General features: G+C 43.2%; 1 protein-coding gene across 1 annotated transcript in view; it reads right to left on the reverse strand.

Moving 5' to 3' along the window:
• Nucleotides 1-22696, reverse strand: part of LOC145440387 (prolyl-tRNA synthetase associated domain-containing protein 1-like) — a 193896-nt gene that overhangs the window by 167429 nt on the left and 3771 nt on the right. The gene's annotated exons all lie outside the window — the stretch shown is intronic.

The following is a 22696-nucleotide window of genomic DNA, read 5'->3' on the forward strand; positions in this document are numbered from 1 at the left end:
AAACACCACCTTGGCCTACATATAAAAAAACGAATATTTTAAGATGAGGGGCACATTCTGAGTAAAAAGTAACAGAAGAAAAACGAATATAGGGTGGGCAATGATAGGAAGTGGAATGTCTTGATACGAGAAATCCATATGCCGGATCCTTGCCGGTAATCTCTATCGCAGGTAAGCGTTCATTGTTAGTATAATTGCGACCGAGTTGTCTAGAAGGAAGTATGCAGCAAAAAGCTATACTGAGCTTTGTTCGTTAAGATCTTTTTCAAGCAGTCCGTGTTGGTTCGATAGTGCTGACGTGAATTTTCGTTCATGTTACGTCTTGCACAGGTCAACTTTATGAGCCTATATGTTTTTGTCATTTCGAGTTATTTTAAATGCACAAGTTCTAGTATCCGACAAAATTGTATAGAATTCTGTGAAGTCTGAAACACTATACCTTAGGAAACCTTAACTATAATAAGGAAATGAATTATGATGCATAAAATGGTGACGCCAAAACTTGTTGCGTGGGAGTTTTTTAGGAGCCGTGAGCCGTTTACGAGATATGGCAATCTGCTTCTACAATTAGAAAATGAGTGTGCAAGGTATTTGACAAGAAAACAGTGATGCCATAGAAAGCGCAGAATTATCAACCAAAAAATCAAATAATTCCGCTTCTACCAGTTGGAATTGAGTCAAACTTTTTTGCAACGTCTTTGAAGGCAACTCAATAATTTAATGGGGTTGACAGAAAAATGTGATATTTTTTCAATTTTCTTGATAAATTAAAAATTTTAATTGGCTCTGCGGAGGTCTGTACTTGTTAGAATGGAACCAAATTTTGGGGACGGACTTTCAGCATTTCCGTGGCCACTCACTGGCCACTGATTTTTTTGTGGCCGGCCATAGATATCGCGTGGCCGGCCATGAAAAGTGATGCAAAGAATACATTAAAAGGAGATATACCCAGCACTAAATGAAACAAGGAATAATGGTATAAAAAGCTAGAAGCAATGAAGACTGCATCAAAACTGGTAACTGATAAGTGTTGATTTGGATGTTTTTTTTACACAGAAATAGACCCTAATATTCGGCTGACACTCGTCAGCAACTGTATAGAATGGGAAAGAACCATCTGCATCAAACAGATTTGTTCGATTTACGTTTAAGTAGACTCGATTATACCTCCTTGAATGCATATGTAGGCCTATGTTTCATCGAGATAGTTGATCGCTCAATATTCGGTCATTTTACCCGTTTTCAGTACTAAATCCCGTAATCAAATCATACTACCCGAACGAAACAATTATGGATTCAAAGAACCAAGAATGTGTGGAATATACTCTTCAAGTTCCAGAAAAGCTGCGAAAACCACCTAATATTCTGTGGCCGGCCACAGAGCAGCACTATAGAATGTAAAAGTTTACATTCTATAGCACAGTGGTTCCCAACCTGTGGTACGCGTACCACTATAGTGGTACGCGATGGTCTTCCAGGTGGTACGCGAGTAGATTTCTTTTTTTTAATGAAGAGAAATATTAGTTCAGGTGGGATTGATTTTGAGTTTTTGGAAGCCGTCGTAGGATAGTACGTCCGTGGTAAGGTACGTCTTTTTTTCTCACCACTGTGACTTGTTGTGCCTACATGACCGGTCCATTCTCCATTGATCCAGCCAACCTGTGTAGTACCGTGACTGACGGTCTGTCTAATATACGAGACGTGAGTTCTCAAGCAGCCATGTATTCAGTGACGACCAAGCACCGAAGCACCTGCGATGTCGTCACACCCTAGTGGCGCCATAGAGCTACCACTACATCTCCCTTCTCGGGACAAGCACAAATGCTTATAAGCAGCACAAACATATACAACGCAAGCACAGAATGAAGACAATAAACAATCCGAATTGAGGCAGTTAGCGGTACAAAGGTATGAAGCAATTGGCAGGCAAGAGGTGAATGAAGAACACAACATATTTACACACACTACTCCTATAACTACATCAGTACTCCTCGATGTATCTGCGAGGTGCGGTACTGTTCCGATCCGACCGTCGGACCATAGTGTCCTATATGGTGTCGACACAAGCAAATCGCACGGTTCAATGAAATTGTATCACGTCACAGTTTCCATTTGGCTACAGGCAATTTGACGGGGATTTTTGACCGACTTGCCGAGCATTAAATTTGATGAATCGGGTATCAATCGAAAGCTGACGCTGTACTACTTGCGAAAATATAAATTTTATTTCACTCATGGCCCTGGAACCCCCACAATCATCATCATCATCATCATTGGTTTATTAGCAATTTTATCAGTTCAATACACCACAAAAATGCGATACAATGAAAAGACAGGAAGATGTCGAAGCGACAAGGAGTAGTCTATGGAATCTGACACCCACCTTGGCCTAGGCGATGTAAAGAGGAGGCATGCACACTGAATGAAAGTAGAGAAGCTAGTATAGAAAAAGAAAGCGACAATAAAGAGGGCGGCTTGTCATGGGAAGCGAGATCGATAGGTCAGTCGTGGTCCGGTAATCTCGAGGATGGACTGTATTTATTTAGTAGTAATTGCTTGTATTTCGACTTGAATGTGGACATGCTCGTCGACTGTCGGATGGTCGGCGGAATACTGTTCCACACATCAGGTCCGGCATATTTGATAGAGCGATGATCTTTTCGGTCGATCATATGATATTTGGACGACGTGGACGCGCGTGTGTTGTACTTGTGCGCTTTTGATTCCGAGGTAAAGAAGTCATTGAAATATTCGGGGCAACGACCGCAGTGAAACTGATACATAAACGTGGCGATTTCTAGTTTCCGCATATCTTCTATGTTTAGGACGCCGAATCTCTTCAGCAACGACTTGTTGGATGGGCAGCCAGGCCCCTTTCGGGCCCTAGCTATGATTCGGAGTACTTTATGTTGTAGTTTTTGCAATTATTCATTGTCGAGTAGATTGGCAGTGTGACGCAACAATGCTGTCTGGCGAGCAAGATGAGCAAGGATGCGTCCGAGCGGCGAGAGTGGGATCAGCTGACGTCGCGGCAATAGCAATGTGCAGCCGCGCCACAGAGAAACGCTGCGCTGTTGATACATTTTCTATGCGCTTCGGTACAAGCGAGCACACACCAGCCTTTCCTTGACTTGTAAGGGTAGAACTGGGTCCACAGAATGTATTAGGGCCCTACCAATTTTCGCGCAATATCCTTCAGCTGATAGAGATATGTAGGCTACGTCTAAGTAGTCTACATTGGATATGTCAGATTATTATGATATCGATTGCCTTAGCCCGCTTGTTGCGTAGGGCTTCAGAGATGCGTGGCGCTGTTGATACTTTCTATGGGCGCTTCGCTAAAAGCGAGCACACACCAGCCTTTCCTTGACTTGTAAGGGTAGAACTGGGTCCACAGAATGTATTTGGTCCCTACCAATTTTCAAGTAATAAGATTCACTCAAGACAGCAAATTTAGATAATGTAAATATATCATAGTGTTGAGTTTTCACTCTAGTCCCCATAAGCACCACGTCGGTGACCTTAACACCAAATTCCGAGAAGGCGAAAAAGTGCAAACTCTGTTGGGCCGAATGGACAATGGACATTCAGTTATTCACAGATGCGAAAAAAATAATGCAAATCCGTTTTACGTAAGTTACATTAGGAATATAAATACAGGCTACAGAATGAATATAATTCAAATATCTGTGACACCACTGTATTACTTTTGACGCAAAAGGTCCCCGGCATTAAAAAAAACTGTTTGGTGATAGAAAAATGCTAAACCAAACTCCAACGTCAACGTTTATAGTGATATCAGATATATTCCCGTGAAAAACAAAGGTATGAATTTGGTGGTAACATTTTGGAATCATTTGGCAGGTATGGCCCGCAAGATTTCTAGTAACGGATTGAATCCGGACAGCGATACCAGTTTAATTCGACACTCCTAGCTGTTGTTAAACTTTATTCAACAATCAACATTTTACCTGCTGCATTCGCGGACCAATTCCTACCCATACGGATCAAATAAAAGCTTGTATACTCCTGCTCAATGCTCCTTGCTCACACTTAACCATAAAAGCGACTATAGAGAGTATCAACAGCGCGACGTGTCTCTGGAGCCCTACGCAACAAGCGGGCTAAGGCAATCGATATCATAATAATCTGACATATCCAATGTAGACTACTTAGACGTAGCCTACATATCTCTATCAGCTGAAGGATATTGCGCGAAAATTGGTAGGGCCCTAATACATTCTGTGGACCCAGTTCTACCCTTACAAGTCAAGGAAAGGCTGGTGCGGGGCCTACGTAGGCCCCGCCTGGTGTGTGCTCGCTTGTACCGAAGAAAAAGTATCAACAGCGCAGCGTTTCTCTGTGGCGCGGTTGCACAATGCACATTGCACATTGCTATTGCCGCGACGTCAGCTGATCCCACTCTCGCCGCTCGGACGCATCCTTGCTCTTGAGCTAGTCTCTCGTTTCGCCAGACAGTATTGTTGCGTCACACTGACAATCTACTCGACAATGAATAATTTGGGGCTGATTGTGGGGGCTCCAGGGCCATGAGTGGAATAAAATTTATATTTTCGCAAGCAGTACAGCGTCAGCTTTCGATTGATACCCGATTCATCAAATTTAATGCTGTCAAATTGCCTGCACCGTCAAATTGCCTGCAGCCAAATGGAAACTGTGACGTGATACAATTTCATTGAACCGTGCGATTTGCTTGTGTCGACACCATATAGGACACTATGGTCGGACTATCGCCGCCTCATGATGGTCATCACGATCGACGCTAGTAGCGCTCGAACTGCTATCTCCTCCCTGATCGGGAAATTTGAAGAATTCAGCTGCCTCACTGGCGGTAATGTCGACGCCTTCTTGCGGGGCATTCTCCGTCTGGTATCTCCGCACCATTCGGCGATTTCTTCTGAAGGTGCCACGCCCAGTTCTGATAACCAAGGATCTGGGTTGAGTGTCAGTGTCAAGTTTTTCCACAACACCTTGCGATTTGCAGTCCGGAATCCAGACGCGATCTCCCACCTTGAACACATCTCCAGGTACTACTCTGTGTCTTTTGTTGTAATCACGAGTAACTCTGCGTCGGTAATCTGCTTCAGCTTTCTTCACGGCGGTTCGGTCGACAGACTTGGGCAGAAGATCGTCTGGATGACAATGTACTCTTGTTCTTAGTTTGCGGCCCATTCTCAATTCTGCCGGCGAGTAGCCGATAGCCAATGGCGTGTTGCGGTATGTGAGTAGCGCCAGATATTCATCGTCACATTTTCGCAGAAGGTTTTTGATGGTCTGAACGGCACGCTCAGCCTCCGAGTTCCCCTGTGGATATCTAGGTGAGGACATGATATGTTCAATTTTCCAGCTTTCGCAAAATGACGCAAAGTCGCGTGAAGAGAGCACAGGTGCTCCATCGGTGACCAAAGTCTCGCAGATGCCATGCCTACTGAAAATCTTCTTGAATTTCAGAATCGTCTCTGCTGCGTTCACTGCTTTGGAGACTATGCAAATCTCAATGTCCCTGGAGTAGTAGTCAACGGCTAGCAGGTACATGGAATTCTGGTATTGAAAGAAGTCGGCACCAACACGGGACCAGGGTCTCTCTGGGAAGGATGCTGACAGCATCGGTTCAACCTTTTCTCGCTGATGCTCCGTGCACTTTTCGCAATTTCTGACGGTTTCTTCAATGTCCTTAGAAATTCCAGGCCACCAGCATGACTGTGATGCATTGAGTCGGGATTTTGTCACCCCTTGGTGAGCATCATGAAGGTATCTTAAAACGTCTTGTCTCAGCGTGCAGGGGATCACCAAGCGATTCCCTTTAAGCAGGAGTCCTTCATAAGTAGATAAACAGGCTCTATCGTTCCAGTATGGCCTAAGTGGGCCATGCAGCGTCTCTTTGCATTTCAGCCACCCTGAGGATACATATTGCATCACTGTGCGCAATACGTCATCTTTCTGGTGCTCTGAGCGAATTTCATCCAACCGTTTACAAGACGCAGGAAGGCTGGATGTGACGGCATTGACATAGGCTTCTGTCTCATTATAAAGGCCATCAACGTCCTCGAAAGTTGGCAACGGACAAAGACCAAGCACCGAAGCACCTGCGATGTCGTCACACCCTAGTGGCGCCATAGAACTACCACTACAACCTGCCTGTCGGGACTGGGGAGCAAGAGGAGCTCATATATATCCAGGATGACCAGACACCAAAGACGAAACACAAAGATTATTCTCCAATGAACTACTGGCTTAGCATGGCCAGTGGCCACCTCGTACACGGCGCTATAGCTTCTCACGCTATGGAGCTGCTATTTCCCCTTCTTCGTAAGAGTGGGAGCAAGGATTTTCAAGTCGAAGAAACGAACGAAACCGACTTGTTGCACTCGTGCATGACTTTCGATGCGCTGTCAGCGTATGTAGCCTAGTTTTGACATTGCGACACAACAATTCTGTCTGGCAAAACAAGAGTGAAGCTAAGAAGAAGGAACCGGGCAGCATTGTTGCGTCACAATTCGAAACTCGATCACAATGCAAAATTCGAGGCAGTTTTTTGGGGGTTCTAGGACCAGGAGCAAACTAAAATTTGTATTTTCGTATTCACTACAGCAGCAGCTTTCCATTGACACCCGTTTTATCCAATTTAGCGTTAGGCAAGCCGGTCAAAAATGGCCGTAAAGTTGCCTTTGACCACATTCGTGTGTTGAGCGCAGTCGAGATAGGACGTCTCATCGTGATCTCGTATAGCAGTGGTTCCCAACCTGTGGTACGCGTACCACTAGTGGTACGCGAAGGTCTTCCAGGTGGTACGCGAGTAGATTTTTTTTTCGACCGATGGAAGTTATTAGTTTAGGTGGGGTTGATTTTGAATTTTTTTGACTAGTGGTAAAAAAAATTCCATGCATCTCATCAACCCGGGCTGCCTAGTTTAATACAATTTGCTATGGCTAGGGCGATTTTAATGTCAAAATTGACGCGTCAAGTCAAAAAATTGTCAAAATTGTTTACAGAGTGAAATTTTTTTGACCCCTCTATTTCGTTTGTATCGTAGATTTTGATACTTTACAGCTTGTAGCCTACCTATTGGGCCTACCGTTGTAGACGGCCCATTGTCTGCTAATAGTGGATCATAAACTGACAAACGGAACAAATAGGTTGACAATTGACATAGTGATGTATGACAGCATTGTCAGAATGAAGCAACATGGTGTGTCGCCAGCAGTGTACGCACAACTTCAGTGTGGTCAGCCAACAACTATACTGCCGTTGAACGGTCTTTCTCCATTATTGGCAACCTACTTAGTAAGGACAGACACTTTCTACCCGAGAATGTGGGAAAGTATCTTTCGTTGTACTACGACAAATTTTAATTAACTCTACCTTAATACGTGGTGTAACTACTGGGCCAGATATCGCTAAAATAAAGTTTTTTAATGTAAAAATTTGTCAGATTTTAATTCAAAAACGCTTTCTCAGGCCAAACTACTTCGTAAGGACAGAAAGTCCCAAACAGAAATGAATATAAGTAGTACACGTTTAACAATATGCGCGAAAACACCTAATTTGCGTACGGGAGGTCAAAATTTGGTCAAAATTAAGTTTTCTAGGTCAAAATCCTCCGATTTTTAGGTAAAATATCGCCCTAGTTATTACACCTCACATAGGTCAGATACGTGATTATGACGTCATAAATGGTGAAAACATTTTTGACCGCCCCGGCGTGCGTAAACTATGTAGGTGGTACGCGAGCACTGCATAAAACCTCGAAGTGGTACGTGGGTGGAAAAAGGTTGGGAACCACTGTCGTATAGTGACACGCCTAATTAACGACTAGCCGCGTAGTCGACAGTTGCGTAGCAGTAGGCTTACATCAGCTGAAGCGTTCTGCAGCTCTGTATACAATAGTCGTATCGCATATTGGTGTGATATAAAACAATCAAGTTATGTCAGGTAGTGGCGGGGCGCAGAAGCGCTCCGCAGAGTCAGAGCTTCCTGGGCCTTCCTCGAAGGAGGTAGCGACGGGGAATTCTACAAGATTTGGTATTGATGAGTCAGTGATTATAAAGGGTGTAAAAAGCGCATTCGGCAATACAATCCGTTGACTATAAATAAATCGTTGTACGCAGTTCTAGGCGGTAATTACAAGGATGTGAAAGTCCTTCCCTCTGGAGATATATGTGTAAAATGTGCGAATAGTGACCAAGTTTCGAAGTTACTGTCACGCACCGATCTCGGATCGAGCACAAATCCGATAGAGGTGCGAACGGAATTATACAATACCAGACCAGTAGAAGTGAAGGGAGTTATTACAAACGTGCTACTAGAAATGTCGGATGAGGAGATATTGCATTCGTTGGCAAACCAACATGTCACGTTCGCGCGTAGATTCTCCTATCGCGCTGATGAAGAAACTATACCCGGTAAATCAGTGCTTTTGTGCTTCGCGTCGACAATCTTGCCATCCGTGGTTAAGATAGGATTCTTACGATTTAGGCCTCGCGTATACAATCAACCGCCCACGAGGTGCTATAATTGCAATCGCTTCGGTCATAAATCGAAGCATTGTCGAAGCGCGCAGCGTTGCTCTAAATGCGGAGACCGCCACACCCATGACAAGTGTGACACTAGTGTTCTCCACTGCGTTAATTGCGGAAATTCTCACTCTGCTCGATACACTGGTTGCCCAAGGTATCAACAGGAAATTAGGATTCAGAAAATAATGGCGAACACCAATAAGGTAGACTATTGGACTGCGCGGAATACCTTACAAAACGAAGCTAGTGATCCGGTAGTGCCACCTCTCGTGAATTCCCACCCTTGCCGAAACCGAACGCTACCTCATATAGGATTGCGGACATTTCTCCAGAAGTGTCGAATAAAAACGCCCTACCAGGCCTACCAGATGAAAACCAGTATCGCCAAAGAGTATCTCAGCAACAAAGCTCAATAGTGCAAAAGACAGGGGATCATATCACTATCCCGATTTCCGGTTTCTTTAATTTCATTGCCGAAGTCATGAAAAACACGCTAACAAGCTTTGTAGAAAAAAAAACGAATCGACATTGAAGCAATCATAGAAAAATCAGCGGGGGAAAATCTTGGTATCTCGGTGACAAATAATCACGCATTCAATTAGAGTAACGGCAACCAAGTTGACCAACTCAATGCCATGATGACGACTCCTCAAGTCGATATTGGAGGTGCGATCGATCTGACCTTTAGTGGAGGAAATAAGATGGATAATTTTAGAGTGTATGGAATCGCATAACAGTCAACAAACGAGCGAGCCAACAATCGAGAATACCACGAATGTGACTGACGGTGGGGGTCCACTCCTCGCGAAAGACGTACAAGATGTCATAAAAAAGTCGGGTAGGGACAAAGGACGTTCTTCACGATAATGCAATGGAATTGCCGCGGCATATATAGAAAGATCAATGAGCTGAAACATTTTTTAGAAGAATTAGCGAAAGAGCCGCAGATAATAGCATTACAAGAGTCACACTTGATGTCCCGTTACAAGCCTAAAATCCGGGGATATAAGCTCATTCGAAAAGACCGAGACATATATGGGGGTGGGGTCTGCTTATTTATCACGGAAATGGTACAATACGAGGAAATCGAACTGACCGGATTGGACCCGATAGAAGCACAGCTTATCAAGGTTGAAGGGATCAACATCATGAACATTTACACTCCACCAAATCGATCACTTTCTAAGGCCACTCTAGAAGCATGCATGAACTCTCTGTCTTCGAAATCAATTATTGTAGGCGATTTTAATGCGCATCATCCATGGGGTAGCAGCAGCACAAACAGATATGGGCGGAACCTTTACGAAGTGATCGACAGCAATGATTTTGTGATTACCAACGTCACGGCAGGCACTCGCATCAACATCGCGTCGGATTTTGGTGCCACATCTCTGTTAGACTTATGCATTGTATCAAAGGATATCGCACTCAAAATAGAAACCACGGTCACAGACCACTTACTAGGAAGCGATCACTTTGTCATATTCAACACGATCAATATCCCAATCGCTATACCAGAAAATCACTTTCGCTCATGGTCATTCCACAAAGCGGATTGGGACAGGTATAGGCGAATTGCTGAACACAAATTAATGTCAGGACTTCGAAAGGGTGATAATACTATTGAACATGCGGTATAAGCAATCATACAAGCGGCACGAACATGCATTCCTGTATCAAAACCCCACAGTAAGAGCTGTGTTCCTTGGTGGAACGAATCCTGCTCCAGAGCAGTTCGTCGCAAACGAGCGGCGTTTCTGAAAATGAAACCATCATTTCATATGGATTCAGTGATCGCGTTCAAGAAGCAGCGTGCAGAAACAAGAAAAACAATTCTAGCTGCCAAAAATCCACACTGGGAAAATTTCTGTCTATTGCTGAATAGCAATTCGAAATTAAAAAAGGTTTGGCGAACAGTACGATCAATGATGGGGACCCGTACATGGAACGTCATAAATAGCCTCAAGTCCCAAGGCATTAATTTAACAGACAACGCCGATAAAGCAAAAGCGCTTGCTGGACAATTTGCGTCGGTCAGTAGCGACCAAAATCTAGATTTGCAGTTCAGGGTCAGACGACAAGAGTTCAAAAACGAATACATTGTGCCAATTATGCCAGCAGAAAATACAACAGACGACGGTATTAATAAGCCTCTCACCATGAATGAGCTGGAAAGAGCATTAAATCGAGGAAAAAGTACAGCTCCAGGACCCGATGAAATTTGCTATCAGATGATAAGAAATCTTAATCAACGCAGTCGAAATTATCTGTTGTCAATTTTCAATAGATATTGGAAAGATGGGCATTGCCCGGATCACTGGCGGCACGCGATAATCATCCCATTGCTAAAAGAGGGTAAAGCCAGGTCCGACCCAGCGTCATATCGACCCATATCGTTAACGAACATCACGTGAAAAGTAATGGAGAGAATGATAGCGAATCGCCTGAATTGGTTTCAGGAGAGCAAAGACCTGATTAGTCATGTGCATAGTGGTTTCCGGGCTCGAAGATCGACAACAGACTGCATCATGACTCTTCGTGCTGAAATATACAAAGGAATTTGGAACAAACGCTCAACAATAGCAGTATTTCTTGACTTCCAGAAAGCGTATGACTTGGTATGGCGAGAGGGTGTGATCTATAAGCTTCACAAGCTTGGAATATCCGGCAACATCCTGAAATGGATATATTCATTTATCAGCAATCGCACTTTCCAAGTACGCGTAGGACAAAGTCTATCCGATACATATACACTCTAGAAAATGGCACTCCCCAGGGTAGTGTGCTAAGTCCGACTTTATTTAGCGTAATGATTAATGATCTCCCCACAGCAGTGAACAGCACAATGAATCTATTTGCCGACGACGCATGTTTGTGGGAAACAGGACTGAACATTACGGCATCGGGGAAAAATATCCAAAAATCCTTGGATGAAGTGCTCAAGTGGACAACGAAATGGGGACTTCGGGCCAATGTGCAAAAATCAGCTGTAGTCATATTCTCCAAGCGTAGGAACCTACCACAAGTAAACCTTCAGATAGGAGGTACACCACTTTCAATCAATAAACAACATAAATATCTTGGAATCATCTTTGATTCGCGCCTATCCTACCGACTTCACAAGGATGCGGTCGTGGAGAAATGTATTCAAAGGATGAGCATTCTGAGGTTATTAAGCGGGACATCATGGGGTGCGAGCAAACCTTGCCTTCTAGCTTAGGCTTACCATATTTCGGAAATGAAAAAAGAGGACACTTTTTCAGAAATTTCAGACATGCAAAACTGGAGATGAATTCTCAAAAACTGGTAAATTTCACCCGCTTCATGATCGGTTGACTAAAAAAAAAAAAAAAAAGGTCATCACTTCCGCTCAGAGCTCAAAAACACGTTTTTCACTCCACATTGCTAGGTGGATGACTAAAAAAAAAAAAAAAGGTCTTCATTTCGCTCAGAGCTGAAATCACCGCTTTTTCCTCCGAAATACCCGCCGGAGCTTCACTTCTGCGCCAATTTGCGGCATATCACTCGCAATTTCCTCTATATCTGACCTAAATTTTCAAAAAAGAGGACAAAATCTCAAAAAAGAGGACAAAAGGGCGTCCTCCGAGGACACTTTCAAAAAAGTCAAAAAAGAGGACAAATCCTCTTAAAAGAGGACGTATGGTAAGCCTATCCTAGCTGTATACAGAGCACTCATTAGATCCGTCATTGAGTATGGCTGTGAAGCTTATTTATTTTCGCCACTCTATATCATACAAGCAATACAGAAAATTCAGAACGCAGCTCTGAGAATCTGCTGTGGGGCTATGATGAGCACGCCAGTCTACGCCTTGCAGCATTCCTGCGGTGAACCACCAATTCACATAAGACAGCTTCAAGCGTGTTATAAGTATCGCAGTATTATTATGGCAACTCCAAACCACCCCTGCATATCACTAACGCGAGAATCTTGGCACGAATTCTATTCCGAATCGCATCAGTTTATTACGTTTCATATGAAATCTAGATCCGCGTCTTTCCAAAATATTATTTTACAGTCTAGGAAACCGAGTACAGTGCCGCCTTGGGTGAATGAACATTGAACAGCTTGCCGTCGATATGAAATTGACGCCTATCACCTGCGGGGCACACCATCCTGAATACATACGTCAGGAATGTGAACATTACATTGCGACGCGCTATCGTACCTATACGAAAGTATACACCGACGGTTCGAAAACAAATACGCGCGGTGGTGCAGCATTTTGGGTCGAAGAACTTCAATATTCTCATTGGGCCACGCGTAACGCCAAACAATCGATATTTTCCTCGGAATTATATGCAATTATGTTAAGTTTAAATTGGGCGAGCAACGCATGTATGCCGTCCAAACAGTTAGCGATATTCTCCGACAGTCAAAGCGCATTGATGTCCATCAAAAATAACTGCAATTCGAATAGTTTAACTGAAACTATTATCTTACTCTGCAGAGACCTGGCAACAAAGGTAGTACAAGTGACGTTCATTTGGATTCCCGCTCACACAGGAATACGTGGCAATGAAAGGGCAGACGAACTCGCAAAACTCGCCTCTAGCACACCTGGATCCAACGACGAAAACGAAATCATTATGTCACTTGCCGAAATGAAGTCACACACCAATGGAATATGTATTGAGAAGTGGATGTCGGAATTGAACGACATCGAGCAAGACTCTTCGTAGTTCGTACCTACGTTTACACGCACCATTCTCGTGCATTCTCCGTCCACGAAATTTGTCGCGGAGGGAATCATCCATTATATTGCGACTACAAACTGGACACTGTAAATTGAACTCGCAGCCCCATCGCATGAGTTGTCATGACAGTGGTCTCTGCGAAACGTGCACCGTACCAGAAACTGTCGAACATTTCCTACTAACGTGTCCTCGATACTATCACCAGAGACAATATTTTAAAAATGTAGCTGAACAGAGCAGAGTGAGCTTTAACTTGGACTGTCTGTTGACTGATCCGCGTATGGTTAATCCAGTCATAGAATTTGTTGTATTGTGTAGACGTATATGATTCAATTATTAGCTCCCCTAGGCCTGGTGCACAAGACCTTAGTAGTCGAGCACCATAAACCCCTTATACATACATGCCTTTGACCAAATGGAAAGTGTGACGTCGACCAATTTCACTGAGCCGTGAGGGATATGCTTGTGTCCACACCATATAGGACACTAGGCTGTGAGTCGCGCATCGACCAGCTAGTGAAAAATTAATAAATGCAGCCATCGCCCTAAATTTCACTATGTTGTTCTTCTTGTCAATGGTGGTGAAAAAACAATGCTTATATGCATTCCATCAACCCTAGCTGATAATGGCTTAGTTCAACTGAATTTGTGATTACACCTCGCATAGGTCAAATACGCGATTATGAGTTCATAAATGGTGGAACATATGTAGGTGGTACGCGAGCACTGCATAAAACCTCGAAATAGTACGTGGGTCGAAAAAGGTTGGGAACCACTGCTATAGCAGCACGCTGTGGCCTATACATCCCGCGATCTGATATCTCTTTCCAACGGCATAGATAAGATGTGAAGTTGCAAACAATTCCATAGTTTGTTATCGTTCGTATAGCTCAGTGGTTCCCAAACGGTGGGGAATTCACTGGTTTCTGGTGGGGAATAGACGCATTTGTTCAAAATTATAAACACGACACTGTGGACCCAGTTCTACCCTTACAAGTCAAGAAAAGGCTGGTAATGTGTGCTCAGTGCTCACACTTGACCAATGCGACTATATGTATAGTATCAACAGCGCAACAGGGCAATCGACATCATAATAATCCGACATATCTAATGTAGACAGCTAGTTAGACGGATCTCTATGAGTTGAAGGATGTTAATGCGTGATAAATCGCAGGGACCTGATGCATTCTGTGGACCCAGTTCTACCCTTACAAGTCAAGGAAAGGCTGGTAATGTATGCTCGCTTCTACTGAATAAGCGTCTGTAGCCGTGGTTCCTTACCGTTTTGGCTTCATTCACCACATCAGATTTATTCCGAGTCTTCGTTCCCCACTACCCCAAACTCTTGAATACCCTTTAAAAATGCCCCTCCATAACATTTGGCCAGAAGTTTAGCATAGGGACTTGCTATTGGAAAACCAAACCAGTACGCAAGACAATCGCCTATAGCAGGGGTTCTCAACCCGCGGCCCGCAGACGATTATTTTGCGGCCCGTGACATCTTTCATTATAAACGCAGTTACTTCTGACACGGTATTTGTACAAATTAATTTTATCTTAATACTTAGCACTTTTATCGCACCGTTTCTCTTTCATTTGATTACTCATTTTGAAAGCAGTGGTTCTCAAACTGGAGGATGCGCTGCCGTGGGGGCCTGAAAGCATCTGAGGGGGGGCGAAGATGCGGTCAACTGAACAAAAAAATTTGCGCTCTGAGCAATTTATCTCCATTTCCTAGTTATTTCTCGGTGTATAGTCAGAATTTCATGTTTGAGAATTCTCTCATCAACAGTCATAACCTTCCTTGCCATCGAACTAGCCGTTTGTGTTGCTAGCATTCTGGTTGCATTTTGTTATATGACGATAAGGGGGCACTAAATTTTACCTATCAAAAACGGGGGCGTGTCTAAAATAGTTTGAGAACCCCTGCTTTAATGTGTTCTCGTTTCTTGATGTATGCTCGACTTCAGATTGGTATTGATTTGAATCGGTATTCGACTGGACTCTAGTTCAAGAGAATTCCGCAACGTAGTAGGCCTACATTTTCAAAGAGTGTTGGACTCAGTGCAAACGTTTGTTGAGATTGCCGATGACGATACAGACCAATCGTTCAAGATTGATTGGAATATCGCTAAAACCAAGAAATCTGCAAAAAAGGTGTTATTTCAATAAAAGCTCAACATTCTGTACGAATATCTGCTGTTTTCGGAACTTAGTAGCAAGGACAAGATCACCCGACGAATTGCGAAGATGCAGTCGTCTGATTCAATCGTGACCAGACGAGACACATCAATGTCAGTCGGTATTTTTTCGCATGTTCTGAAACACATTGCCGCGTAGACTACTTAACCCAGCCTCAGACGAATCCACCGATATTGCATAACCGTAATTTTATACTTGCTCTCTCACGCATTGAAACAGAGAGTTCGGTTCTCCGGTGGAAGGGTTTGAAGTTGAATATACCGACTTGGTATCGAATGCAATGCACGCTCCGTGAAGTGATTTACTTGCGCCGCAAGAAGATAGGCCTACATAGTCTTACAACAAGCAGCAGCTGCAAACTTACGAACGCTGTTCATTAATGCTTCAGAATGCATAACAACGTACTACATGGCCGTATACGACTGGTAAATGGGCTACATTAGCCTAAATTTCACATTACCCCACAAATACATGTAAATATTTTTCTGCGGCCCGCAGCTTCTTCTGCTGTTAAAATGCGGCCCGTTATACAAGGGAAGTTGAGAACCCCTGGCCTATAGCTTTAACATAAAACGTATTGTAGACACTGACCGGTAACTCTCAAAATTTAGCGAAAGCGTTATATCACGACATATTGGGCGTGATGCATGTGTTTGTAACGCCATCATTTGTTATCCAGAGCTCAACAATGAGTTTTTGAGAACAAATACTTTACGATACATCCATTCCGGAGCAATTAACTGGTAACGGTAATCGCGCGTGTCTTCGTAAATGTGTAGACTGTCCTGTATATAATGTTTACCAACTGCGTCTATTCTAGGCTTACCATATTTTGAAAATGTAAAAAGAGGACACTTTTTCAGAAATTTCAGACATGCAAAACTGAAGAAGAATTCTCAAAAACCTGTAAATTGGTCATCACTTCCGCTCAGAGCTCAAAATAACGTTTTTCTCTCTACATAGCCAGGTGGATGACTAAAAAAAAGGTCTTCTGTTCGCTAAGAGCTTAAATCACCACTTTTCCCTCCGAAATACCCGCCGGAGCTCCACTTCTGCGCTAATTTACGGCATATCACTCGCGATTTCCTCTAAATCTGACCTAAATTTTCAAAAAAGAGGTCAAAATCTCAAAAAAGAGGACAAAAGGGCGTCCTCCGAGGACACTTTCAAAAAAGTCAAAAAAGAGGACAAATCCTCTTAAAAGAGGACGTATGGTAAGCCTAGTCTATTCCCCACCGATCATTGAATGATTGGTCGCTCGCACAGTGTTCTGAGGGACGAGTTTCAGCTTTTTGACCGAGCTGGACGAGAGTATCTGGCTGATAGTATCTATGACTGACTTCCGATATTCTTAACTAGCTTGCTAATCCAGAGACAGTGTCTTTCCGGTACTTTGTATTGACGAACAGTGAGCACGGATCAACTAACCCAACTTGTTAACAAGACTTTAAAAAATACTTGCAATACTGTCAAAATGAAAAGACATTACGTCAGTGCCCAAGCAAACGAGGAGCAACTCAAGACCCTACTGACTTTGACTACACGGACGTCGAAAGAAAGAGTGAAACGTGGTCGTGCTTTTTCTGCCGTCCGATGAGGCGAGTCGAGCATGACGATTGTGAAGAAAGAATAGTATTAAATAACCACCGTGACACACGGGTTACACCAGCGTTTCGCGACCGATCCGAACATCTGCAAGATACAGTGATTTTTATCGACACCGATTATACTTGATGACTTGAAATTGACTCGTGAATTTTGCTCCGAGTCACGAGTCAATCCACATTTCTGATACGCCGAGTCAAGTCGAGTCAAGTCATTTTAGCAAAGTGATTCGAGTCAAGTCAAGTCATACGAAAATGGTGACTCGAGTCTGACTCGAGTCAAGTCATGACTCGAGTCAAGTCATGACTCGAGTCAAGTCATGACTCGAGTCATCCCAACACTGGTGTACAGCATTGAAATTATGATGCGGCGTTTTAACACTGGCACTGTACTCGTTAACATTAAGCCATACAGCTCAATTCAATCTTTAAATGTGCGATTATTATTCAACTAACCGTAACAAGAGCAATATGGGCGGATATAACGACGTGATCAATAGAAAATGGATTTGTACCAAATGGCCGATGGTTTGACGTTCGATATTGGTGCACTAGCTACCAGTCCATGTGGTGTCGATCAAGTTTATTGGAATATAATATTTTCCCGTTGAAACGAGTCGAATAATCGAATTAAACACTGTGCCATGCACATTGCGCCAGGGCAGTAACCAAGTCACATGTTTCCGAGTCACGAGTCAATCTTACTTTTGTGGTTTTGACTCGAGTCAAGTCGAGTCATTTTCAATTCATCACCGTGTCGAGTCCGAGTACAAGTGACCGTTTAAAGGGTCAAGTCCGAGTCATAGTGTTATGACTCGAGTCCGAGTCCAAGTCATAGTATTGAAATAATGTTCAACTAATGTTTTCAATCCTGCTTGGGTGATATCGAATTCCTTGCTTGCCGATCATGCTTTTTTGTCCCTATCAGAGTATTGGAACATGTTTATTTAGGCAGATAACAGACAGTTCCTGGCCTTATTTACCGATGCTACAGATAGACGTGACAGGCCGCCAATATGCTAACCTTACTAATCTTATAACATAAAATCAAATATCTGTACTGTCGCTCTTAAACATAACAAATACAAGCATTCAGTTTTTATTACGACCACATTGATGACGGCTCACAAATAGCTGATGGAGAACCATTCACGTCCACATACCAGCTGATAGAGAATCAACAGATGCACGTTTATGTAGAGGTATTTTCACCAGGGCAGCATGCTGTAAAAGTGTACATACATCTATGTGCAGTGACAAAAGAACAGATACCTTTTGATATTACTTAAGGTTTTCTCAATTGCATTACAGGCTATATCGTAGTTACAGCATTGGAGAAATAATTGTACAATGGGGCTGTTACAAAATATTTTCTCAAATTTACCGGCTACTTCTTAAAATTGTTCGATTGCCTAAAAAAACTCAAATTTGGCACAATTTCAACCGGTAGAAAAACACATTCGCTCAGAGACGTCGTAGCGTGCGGACGCATCGTCGTTTCAGTTCATTCAAGCTTAGCAGATTGGGTAATCAAGACAAGCGTCCGACTAGCAATTGACGCTTCGGCGTGTAGCCAGATGGATATGGAGACAAGTTCCTCTGCAAAGAGGAAGTCTTCAAGTACCTTCACTTCTTCTGAGGAAGAATGCGGGGATGGGGAGTGGTGCGAAGTAAGAAGCAAAATACCTGCCAAGAAATTTGCACTGATGGATAATGCAGTTGGGAAGGAACGGGAATCTAATAGCCAAAAAACAGCAAATCAGCAACTTGACGTGCTACTATCGGGGTCTGATGGAACACGCATGGGACACCAACATCCTACAAAGGTATGTGAGGCACTTAAGATGAACATTGGCAATTTTGAAAAAATACGTAGATTGCCTTCTGGAGATCTAGTTGTAACTTGTAAGACCGGAGAACAGGTTGATAAACTTCTCACTATAGACCAAATAGGAAAGGACTCCAACTTGATCGAAGTCAAAACCTCATTATTTGGTGCCAAATCTTATGGAGCACGAGCAGTGATATCCGGTGTTCCGCTGGATATAACAGAAGAAGAGATATTGAAAGAGTTCTTTGAAATTGGCGTCAATTTCGTTAAACGTTAAAGCGCAAAGTAGATGGAAAATATGAGAGCAGCCTATCGATTTTGTTATGTTTCGCGTCTGAGATAATTCCTGACTACGTGCATTTTTCATACCTACGGTTCCGTACAAAACCTTATAACCCGCCACCGGTCAGATGTTTTGGATGCAATAGATATGGCCACACAAAAGAGAATTGTCGTGGGAAATATTGCTGTTCAAAATGTGGGGGTCGTGATCACGAGGTGGAGAAGTGTACCAAAGATTTATGTTGCATTAATTGTAAACAACCGCACAGTGCTGCTTATGCCGGGTGCCCAGTATACAAAGAACAGGCAAAATTACAAATCATAAAAGAACGTTCCAAGGTGACTCACTACGAAGCTAAATCAATACTAAATTCCGAAACACCCGAAACACAAGATACGCGTCTTTACAGCGAAGTGGCGCAGGATAGCGCAACGCGTGTCAACAATCAGCAACGATCAACAATCAACAACCCAAGTCACCGAGCCACCATCAGGAAGATTCCGCGACAAACAACCTCTAATCACATGAACAAAGACAATAAAAGCAACGATCCAAACAATCATCTTGATTTGCAACCAAATAATCAATCTTCGTTAGCGTATATTGATCCGATCCATCTTATCGCTTTACTGGCTGAAATAGTGAAGCTTACATTGGCGGCCTGCAACTCGGACAAGGAGTGCGACGTATACAATATAGTATCCAAAGTTTCTTTGAAATATCTCGGTCGACAGGCAGATGTTGTCACGATGAGAAACATTTTCGAGCCCTTCCATGATATCAATGACACCAATCCGATGACAAATCCCATAACCGATGGATAATATAGGACTAAACTTTTTACAGTGGAATTGTAGAGGATTATATAGGAAACATCACGAATTAAAACACTTTCTCACGACTCTGGAACGTGCTCCAGATGCGATAATTCTCCAGGAAACACACCTTATCGAAAAATACTCTCCGAAATTTCCAGGATATCATCATCATCATCATCATCATCATTGGTTTATTAGCAATTTTATCAGTTCAATACACCACAAAAAATGCGATACAATGAAAAGACAGGAAGATGTCGAAGCGACAAGGAGTAGTCTATGGAATCTGACACCCACCTTGGCCTAGGCGATGTAAAGAGGAGGCATTGCACACTGAATGAGAGTAAAGAAGATAGTATAGAAAAAGAAAGCGACAATAAAAGGGCGGCATGTCATGGGAAGCGAGATCGATAGGTCAGTCGTGGTCCGGTAATCTTGAGGATGGACTGTATTTATTTAGTAGTAATTGCTTGTATTTCGACTTGAATGTGGACATGCTCGTCGACTGTCGGATGGCCGGCGGGATACTGTTCCACACATCAGGTCCGGCATATTTGATAGAGCGATGATCTTTTCGGTCGATCATATGATATTTGGACGACGTGGACGCGCGTGTGTCACAGAAAGGACAAATCCTTTCATTCTGGTGGATTGGCGATCTTCATTAAATCTTCGCATAACTCCAGCATCGAAGCAGTTGCTACAACCGACATCGAGGTACTTTGTGTGAAGCTTCACGGCCTATCATTGTACAATGTGTACATCCCACCCGACTGCCGCTTACGCGACAGTGATGCGAACATTTTCGAGACGTTACCACCAAAATCTAGGGATGGTGTGAACCTCTGAAAGGTTCAGGCTCGTGTGAACGCGAACCTTTTTGAAAGGTTCTGTGTGAACACGAACGTGAACCTCGTGACGTCACGTGACGCCATATTGCTAATTCCAACCCTATCTTCCAATGCAGTGATAGCCTATATTAATGTACACGATACCTAGCGAAGACTCGGTCCACATGATGCCACAATGCGGAAGTACATATCGGCGTTTTAAACATCGCTAAATGTATCAACAGCGGTAATCATAGGATATAATTATTGCGTAAAATCAATACATTTCGTCGCTTTGCCAACAACTTCGACGAGGACTTACCAAGGAATATAAGCTTACGCCTTATCGGTCTTAGCCAGACCGGGCAATGTGTTCGGAGTCTGCGTATTGCTACATTGATATTGAGCAGAGTGCACAACGGGTTTTTATACTCGCTACCGATACCACAAATAACAACAAGTTATGCAGCAGTAGCAAGCACCTTAATCGCACGGATTTGGTATTAATGATACAGTAAAGATATGAAGTCAAGATTGACCCCGTACGCCTGTTCGATTTTTTACATCAGAAGACGATATTAATGTCATTGATTGGTTGAATAAGCATCATTCGCTAACTACGTATATCGCTCGTGATGTTGTGTGATTGCGGGTCAAGCTCACAGCAGACAGTCACTAAATATTCACAAACGGAAAGCTTGTTATTCCGAGAAAATTTTTGCAACAAAGCAACTAAAACTTTTAGGGTTGTCGAGGTGCATGGTGCATGCTCGTTAAGCGTTGATTTTTTATGCTGCCAGCACCATGCATGGAGTGGACCGCAGTTGAAATGCAATAAATTTGAGCCAAAGATCTTATAATGGAGTGAAAATTACAATTTACCAAAAGGTTCACAGTGCAGAACCTACCAAGGTTCTGTTGTGAACGCGAACCTCTAAATTTCCGAGGTTCACACACAGAACGCGAACGTGAACCTCACGTTCACACCATCCCTACCAAAATCCATCGTCTTTGGCGACTTCAATGCGCATCATTGGTCGTGGAGTCACCAAACGAACGAACGAGGGACTAAACTTTTTAATGTCCTCGATCACGCAAACTTAGTCATGTTAAACTCTTCAACTCCAACACATATCAATCTCGCGAGCAATGCTGTTAATCGTTGGTCATTGCTAGATTTAACACTCACTACTCAAGATATAGCCGCGAGATGCCAAACTGAAATATCTTCGTCGCTGCTAGGAAGTGATCATTTCGTAGTATTCACGAAGTATATGACAAACTCGGCGATAACTTCCTTTTATCGACCACCATCGTGGTCTCTCAAGAAAGCCAATTGGAAGAAGTTCTCCCGAATTGCAGATGAAATGATCGATTTGTCCGATCAACGAGATGTTGAGTCTGCAAATACTATTCTAACAAAATGCATAACGACAGCAGCGAATCGATCAATACCAAAGACAAGGAATATGGACAAGAAATCTGTCCCTTGGTGGAGTCCCGAATGTGAGAGAATGATTCGTAGGAAAAGAGCAGCATATTTAAGAATGAAGCGCACCTTTGATATAACAGACGTTATAAACTTCAAAAAGGCCAGGTCCGCATGCAGAAGAACTATACTCGAAGCAAAACGCTTTTGCTGGGAGTCTTTCTGTTCCTCGCTGAATAATAAATCACGTTTAAATCACGTATGGCGGGTTATTCGTAGCATCGCTGGTACGACAGCGCATCAGCAAATTCCTCATATCCCAGTAAATGAAGTTGATCACATCGAAGACACGTCAAAAGCAGAAATAATAGGCGAGCACTTCGCTACCATAAGCAGATCCGATAACTACGCTTCGAATTTCCTCCTTTCCAAGAGTCAAGGTGACC

The sequence above is a fragment of the Botryllus schlosseri genome, chromosome 6, assembly GCF_051294905.1.
Source record: "Botryllus schlosseri isolate E-star chromosome 6, Bs_hap1, whole genome shotgun sequence".
NCBI classification, from domain to species: Eukaryota; Metazoa; Chordata; class Ascidiacea; order Stolidobranchia; family Styelidae; genus Botryllus; species Botryllus schlosseri.